The sequence below is a fragment of the Ovis canadensis genome, chromosome 3 (genome assembly GCF_042477335.2).
Source record: "Ovis canadensis isolate MfBH-ARS-UI-01 breed Bighorn chromosome 3, ARS-UI_OviCan_v2, whole genome shotgun sequence".
In the NCBI taxonomy this organism is placed as follows: Eukaryota; Metazoa; Chordata; class Mammalia; order Artiodactyla; family Bovidae; genus Ovis; species Ovis canadensis.
In genome coordinates this window covers 67,264,572-67,272,907 of record NC_091247.1, presented here as the reverse complement: position 1 = coordinate 67,272,907, position 8,336 = coordinate 67,264,572, and the positions used below count along the sequence as shown (strand labels likewise).

At 36.4% G+C, this 8,336-nt stretch overlaps 1 pseudogene; it reads left to right on the top strand.

Moving 5' to 3' along the window:
* The first annotated feature begins 6,850 nt into the window (after positions 1 to 6,850).
* On the top strand, positions 6,851 to 8,063 carry LOC138438123 (dnaJ homolog subfamily A member 1 pseudogene; annotated as a pseudogene).
* The last annotated feature ends 273 nt before the right edge of the window (positions 8,064 to 8,336 follow it).

Sequence of the window (8,336 nt, the reverse complement as noted above, 5' to 3'; positions counted from 1 at the left end):
AGATTAAAATGGGTCAAGGTATGGGGTCCCATGTAGGTTATATATAATGTAATAAAATATATCATACTGCATTAAGATATGGATATTTTAGCTTGGATTCTCATTAGTAGATATTCAATGTTATAATTTATTAAAATCCTGAAGAGAATAATGTTAACAAAAAATAGCACAGCAATAAAATCTGAGTCTATCTTGCAATAAAATCATAAAAACACTGGCAAAATCTATCAGAATGCACTTTATTTTTGGAATTCTGGAAAATAGCAGAAGCTTGAAGCAACTAAGATAAAGTTTAAACAAGAAAAACAGGTGGAATTTTGGTAAAAATTGAGAGCACATGGTACTTTTACATTGGTTCTATTAACCAATTCTGTGCTCAGAAGTGGCCTTGACTTGACAGCTCACAGTCCCAATGCAGAGAGTGCTACTAGAGAGACTTAAAGTAGACTTCATTCACAAAGATGTGGGTTGACGTTGACCTGTCTGGTGACTCCTTGGATCAAACTGCTTTCATTTTGCCTAACTTACAGCTTCTGCAGAGCTGAAAGGTGGCTATCTGAGGAAGGATATTTACCAAATTTAAAGCAAAAATACTAGTTATGGCTGCCTAAGGGCAATGGATGACAGTTGGGGCAAATAATAGACTAACCAGAAAGCTTGGGAATAGAATGAGATACTTTGAGGAATAAAGGTTTTGAAAAGCTCCAACATAATACAAAGAATCCAAAAGGCATGTTCAGAAAAGACATGAGAAGGCCCTAAATTCTCCCCTTAACTGATTCTCAGGCTATGCACAAGCAGGAAGTGAAGGCTAAAACAAAGCTATAAACTGTCTGTCTGAGTACTGAAGATATCTCCCCAAATGATGCACAGAGCCCATCTGAAAACTGAGAGACTGTACTTTAGTTCCAAGAACTTAGGGATCACCAGCTGATCACTAAGGCAACAAAACAGAAAATTCAGCAGCCAAACATAAGAAAGAACACAGGTTTTACAGAATTAGTTCAGAAAGCCACCAAATATATAACAACAAGCTGCAAAAAAAAAAAAAAAGCCAAAGGGAAGAGGAGAATATAATTTCCAAGTTTGCATAATTATAATATTCAGAATGTCAAGGTTTCAAAGAAAATCACAAGGCGATAAGAAAATAGGAAAGCATGACTTGTACCACACCAAAAAAAGAAATTAATAGGACCTCTCTCTGAGGATGCTTAGACATTGGAAAAATTAAGCAAAAATTAGAAATAGCCAATTTTAGTATGTCCAGGGACTTCCCTGATGTTCCAATGGCTGGAACTCTGCACTCCCAATGCAGGGAGCCCAAGTTCAATTCCTAGTCAGCAGACTGGATTCCACATGCTGCACCTAGGAGTTCACATGCCACAACTCAAGATCCCACATGCCACAACTAAGACATTATACACCTAAATAAACAAACAAATATTTAAATATGTTCAAAAACTAAATGAAATCATGCCATAAGAACAAAAAGAAACTATGAGAATGATTCACCAAATTGATAATATCAACAAAAGGGAATAATTATAAAAAGGTACCAAAAGTTATACACTAACAATGAATAATCTGAAGCAAAATTAAGAAAACAACCCCATTTACAACTGCAACAATGAAATAAAATACTTAGTAATAACCTAACCAAAATGGTGAAAAATTTGTACAGTGAAAACTACAGAATATTGCTGAAGCAAATTAAAGATGACACAAATAATGGAAAGGCAGGCTGCACTCATGCCTTGGAAACTTAATATTGTTAATATGATCATGCTATCCAGAGTGATCTGCATATTCAATGAAATTCCAATCAAAATTCCCACATATATTTTTCAGAAATAGAAAAAAATTATTCACATAAAGAACACTTACAACTCAACAACAACAACAACAAAAGCCCAATTAAAAAATGAGCAAAAGTTTTGAATAGAGAGTTCTCCAAAGAATACACACAAATGGATAGCATAAAAAGATGCTCAATATCTTTACTAATTAGGGAAATGAAAACCAAACCACATTAAGTTATCACTTCATGCTCACTAGGATGGCTATAACACACAAACAAAACAAAATAAAACATATTGCAATGATGTAAATCAACTGGAACCCTAATACCTTGCTGGTGGGAATATAAAATTGTGGAGTTGTGGTAAGAAAAACAATTTGGCAGTTCCTCAACAAGTTAAATATGGAGTTAACATTACTCAGCAATTCCATTGTGAGGTATACACCTGAGAGAAAGTATATACCATGCAAAAAAACTATACATGAGTGATACATCAGTATTATTCATAGTAGCCAAAATGTGAAAACAACCCAGATGTTCATCAATCAGTGAGTGAATAAAGATGTGATATATTCATACAATGAAATATTATTCAGTTTTGAGGACTGAAGTGCTGATGATGCAACATGGATGAATCTCAAAAATGTTATGCTGAATGATAGAAGCCAGACATAAAATACCATATATGATTACATTTATTTGAAATATACAGAATAAGAAAATTCACTGACACAGGAAGTACATTAGTTCTTGCTAGTGGTTTGGGAGGAAGGAAAGAATGGTGAGTAACTGCTAATAAATGAAGAGTTACATTTTGGGATGATAAAAATGTCTTATTAGTGGTGAAGGTCATACAACTTTGTGAAAATACCAAAAATCATTGACTTGTATACTTTAAAATTGCTAAAGTAATAAATTTTATGTCATTCAAATGTCTCAATTTTTTAAAAATCTTAATATTCATAATACTTAAAAAGTAAATGTTAAGTTAAATGTAAACAGTTAAGTCCATTGACAAGAGGGAAATACACTCTAGACCTTCTCTATAGTATAGTTATACAGGTACCACACTCTAGATTAAAGATTTTGCTAAGTACTTCTTTATATTTCTTTTCATAATAATTCTTATGGAAACTCAAAAAACTCAATCATTATTTAATTTTACACTGCCTTATTTCCCAGGGGATTTAAGAAAGTCATAATGAGTAGATCTTAGACTCTCATTGGTAAAGAAGAGTTTGAATTGTAGCTCATGCTGAATGTTACAGAAACTAATCTAAGAATTTTAGCATTAACTAATTCAGATGCAATTAAGAGCACAATAAGTAGTATTTTATTAGATGACTTTTGCTTTTTTGTCATGAAAATGTTTTATATCAAGAAGTCACAACATTTCTGGAAAAAGACTATGTGATGAGAATTAGTCTAAAGACATAAACACAGGCACATCTCAGAGATATTCTGTCTTTGGTTTCAGACCATTATAATAAAGCAATGTGTCAATAAAACAAGTCAGAAGAACTTTCTGGTCTCCTAGCTCCTATAAAAGGTATGTTTACACTCTATTGTGTGCAACAGCAGTATGCCTTAAAAAAATGTACATAGCGTAATAAAAAATATTTCATTGCCAAAAAAAGATAACCATCATCTAACAGCCAAGGGTTGCCACAAACTTTCAATTTATTAAAAAAAAACATAATATCTGTGAATTTCAATAAAGTGAAATGAGTGCAATAAAATGAGTTATGCCTATATCTGTGTAATAAAGTATAATCAATTGCATAAATTCAAATTTCTACTGCTAATAATTTCTTTTTTTTTACTGCTAATGATTTCAAAGAACATTTCTTCAAGTTATGTTTCCCAAGGTCATTACAATTCATATTATAGACACTGAACATCTTGGAAGTATCCTAAGAATATAATCTTTACCCTCTAAAGAAATTATATGAGCAGATCAATAATGTCTCTTGCCAGATCCATTTTTCTCTATAGTGAAGCTTAACCAAAGGTTCTATTGGCCTAATTTCATTTACTTTATACACTTAAGCAGGAGTTAAAACTGATGCTAATATACATACAATTAGCCTTTGTAAAAGATCTTGTGGCTTCTTTCTTTTGTCAGACTTACTGCTCATTGCCTAATTCCCCAAACACCAGGTGACTGGTTGCTAGGCAACCAAACATTACCACCCAGAGAATTCTATCCATCTCAACAGATGCCATCTCATTTGGATACAAAGGTGTTCAAAGCCTCAGAATTTTATGTGACCCAGTAATACAATGTTATTTGGTGGTGAATTTCTGATGAGTAAATATATAAATGGATTACACTGAAATTTTCATATTAACACATTATTATCAACATTTTATGATTGTATGGTATAATACATGCTAATGGTGAAAAGTTTTGGAAAACTTGTAAATTAAATATATTTGTAGCTAATTTTAAAATAGCACTTTTCTTTATTCCTGCCACAAGAGCTAATACCATGTAGATTCTGCCTTACTGGTTTAGAATCATCTAATTGAAATTAAAAGAAAGGACAGAAATGGTATGGACCTAACAGAAGCAGAAGATATGAAGAAGAGGTGGCAAGAATACATGGAAGAACTGTACAAAAAAGATCTTCATGACCAAGATAATCACGATGGTGTGATTACTCATCTAGAGCCAGACATCTTGGAATGTGAAGTCAAGTGGGCCTTAGAAAGCATCACTATGAACAAAGCTAGTGGAGGTGATGGCATTCCAGTTGAGCTATTTCAAATCCTGAAAGATGATGCTGTGAAAGTGCTGCACTAATATACCAGAAAATTTGGAAAACTCAGCAGTGGCCACAGGACTGGAAAAGGTCAATTTTCATTCCAATCCCAAAGAAAGGCAATGACAAAGAATGCTCAAACTACCACACAATTGCACTCATCTCACATGCTAGTAAAGTCATGCTCAAACTTCTCCAAGCCAGTCTTCAGCAATACGTGAACTGTGAACTTCCTGATGTTCAGGCTGGTTTTCGAAAAGGCAGAGGAACCAGAGATCAAATTGCCAACATCCGCTGGATCATGGAAAAAGCAAGAGAATTCCAGAAAAACATCTATTTCTGTTTTATTGACTATGCCAAAGCCTTTGACTGTGTGGATCACATAAACTGTGGAAAATTCTGAGAGAGATGGGAATACCAGACCACCTGACCTACCTCTTGAGAAATCTGTATGCAGATCAGGAAGCAACAGTTGGAACTGGACATGGAACAACAGACTGGTTCCAAATAGGAAAAGGAGTACGTCAAGGCTGTATATTGTCACCCTGCTAATTTAACTTCTATGCAGAGTACATCATGAGAAACACTGAACTGGAAGAAACACAAGCTGGAATCAAGATGTCCCGGAGAAATATCAATAACCTCAGATATGCAGATGACACCACCCTATGGCAGAAAGTGAAGAGGAACTAAAAAGCCTCTTAGTGATAGTGAAGTTGCTCAGTCGTGTCCGACTCTTTGCAACCCCATGGACTGTAGCCTACTATGCTCCTCTGTCCATGGGACTTTCCAGGCAAGAGTACTGGAGTGGATTGCCATTTCCTTCTCCAGAGGATTTTCCTGACCCAGGGATCAAACCCAGGTCTCCCGCACTGTAGGCAGATGCTTTAGCATCTGAGCCACTAGGGAAGTCCCAAAAAGGCTCTTAATGAAAGTGAAAGTGGAGAGTGAAAAAGTTGGCTTAAAGCTCAACATTCAGAAAATGAAGACCATGGCATCTGGTCCCATCACTTCATGGGAAAAAGATGGGGAAAGAGAGGAAACAGTGTCAGACTTTATTTTGGGGGGGGGGCTCCAAAATCACTGCAGATGGTGACTGCAGCCATGAAATTAAAAGACGCTTACTTCTTGGAAGAAAATTCATGACCAACCTAGATAGCATATTCAAAAGCAGAGACATTACTTTGCCGACTAAGGTCCATCTAGTCAAGGCTATGGCTTTCCTAGTGGTCATGTATGGATGTGAGTGTTGGACTATGAAGAAGGCTGAGTGCCGAAGAATTGATGCTTTTGAACTGTGGTGTTGGAGAAGACTCTTGAGAGTCCCTTGGATTACAAGGAGATCCAACCAGTCCATTCTGAAGGAGATCAGCCCTGGGATTTCTTTGGAAGGAATGATGCTAAAGCTGAAACTCCAGTACCTTGTCCACCTCATGAGACGAGTTGACTCATTAGAAAAGACTCTGATGCTGGGAGGGATTAGGGGCAGGAGGGGAAGGGGACAACAGAGGATGAGATGGCTGGATGGCATCACTGACTCACTGGATGTGAGTCTGAGTGAACTCCAGGAGTTGGTAATGGACAGGGAGGCCTGGTGTGCTGCGATTCATGGGATCACAAAGAGTCAGACACGACTGAGCAACTGAACTGAACTGAATTGCTAATTTAATAAATTTGATACTGTGTTCTGTAAGGTCTAATATAATACATAAAAGTATTTTAAAACATTGTATCAATTTGGATACCTCAAAATGACTATTACATTTTTGTAAAATTGTGGTTTTTCCCAACTGGTCTTAAAGTTATCCAATTAAAAATTTGATTTTGCCCTTCAGGTAATCTGGGATTACTTCTGTAAAGAGTTAATCAACTCTTCTCTAATTATTTGACATATCAGATCCCTTTATTGATATCAGCCGATGTTAAGATCAAAAAGAATTAAATAAAAATGTCTTTTTGTAGTAATTCTTTTCATAAGTTATTTATAGCACTCCATTAGAAAGATTGTCAGGATCTGTTGATGTGTAGCAGAATATTTTACCATATCAAATAAGCAAACACACAATATTGTATTAAATGATGATATCCTAGTAAAAGATTGCAAGCTCAAACAAATATTTTGGTTTTTCTCCCTTTGACTTTAGGATCCCTTTCAAATATGTAAGAATTTTGTGTTTTTAAAATGATCAGGGAACTTTCCAGAATGCTCGGTGAAAGGCAGAGGAGTGGCGGCTGCCCGGGCTGCGCACAGCTCCTTCCTGCTCCCCAACACTGGCATCGGCCGCTCACCGGCTGTAGAAAATGGTGAAAGAAACCACTTACTATGATGTTTTGGGGGTCAAACCCAATGCCACCCAAGAAGAATTGAAAAAGGCTTACAGGAAACTGTCCTTGAAGTACCACCCTGATAAGAATCCAAATGAAGGCAAGAAGTTTAAATAGATTTCTCAAGCTTACGAAGTGCTCTCTGATGCAAAGAAAAGGGAATTATATGACAACGGAGGAGAACAGGCAATTAAAGAAGGTGGAGCAGGTGGTGGTTTTGGCTCCCCCATGGACATCTTTGATATGTTTTTCGGAGGAGGAGGAGGCAGGATGCAGAGAGAGAGGAGAGGTAAAAACGTTGTGCATCAACTTAAGAGTAACTTTAGAAGATTTATATAATGGTGCAACAAGAAAACTAGCTCTGCAAAAGAATGTGATTTGTGACAAATGTGAAGGCCGAGGTGGTAAGAAAGGAGCAGTAGAATGCTGTCCCAATTGCCAAGGTACTGGAATGCAAATAAGAATTCATCAGATAGGACCTGGAATGGTTCAGCAAATTCAGTCTGTCTGCATGGAATGCCAGAGCCATGGGAAGGGGATCAGTCCTAAAGATAGATGTAAAAGCTGCAATGGAAGGAAGATAGTTTGAGAAAAGAAAATTCTAGAAGTTCCTATTGACAAAGGCATGAAAGATGGCCAGAAGATAACATTCCATGGTGAAGGAGACCAAGTACCAGGACTGAAGCCAGGAGATATTATCATTGTTTTATATCAGAAGGACCATGCTGTTTTTACTAGACGAGAAGACCTTTTCATGTGTATGGACATACAGCTGGTTGAGGCATTGTGTGGCTTCCAGAAGCCAATATCTACCCTTGACAACTGAACCATAGTCATCACTTCCCATCCAGGTCAGATTGTCAAGCATAGAGATATCAAGTGTGTGCTAAATGAAGGCATGCCTATTTATCGTAGGCCATATGAAAAGGGTCACCTAATCATTGAATTTAAGGTAAACTTTCCTGAGAATGGCTTTCTCTCTCCTGATAAACTCTCTTTGCTGAAAAAACTTCTGCCTGAGAGGAAGGAAGTAGAAGAGACTGATGAAATGGACCAGGTAGAATTAGTGGACTTTGATCCAAATCAGGAAAGATGGCGCCATTACAATGGAGAAGCATATGAAGATGATGAACATCATCCTTGGGGTGGTGTTCAGTGTCAGACTTCTTAGTCGGGCCTGTGAATAACACTCACTGCTGGTGCTTTATTTGTAGTAGTGACTGAGTGAAGGACTATAATGATAATATGCTCACTACTTGCTTTTGTTTTAATATTCAACTACAGTAATGTTTAAAAGTTAAAATAAATAAATAAAAGTGAAATGAGCCTACAAAAAAAAAAAAGTTAAATGAAGAATAAACTCGAATATAAAAGCTCTGACTTTGCCCTGTATGTATGATGACTTCAGTGTGCAAGATAAGTTTAATACTTGCAAAAACGACTTTAAA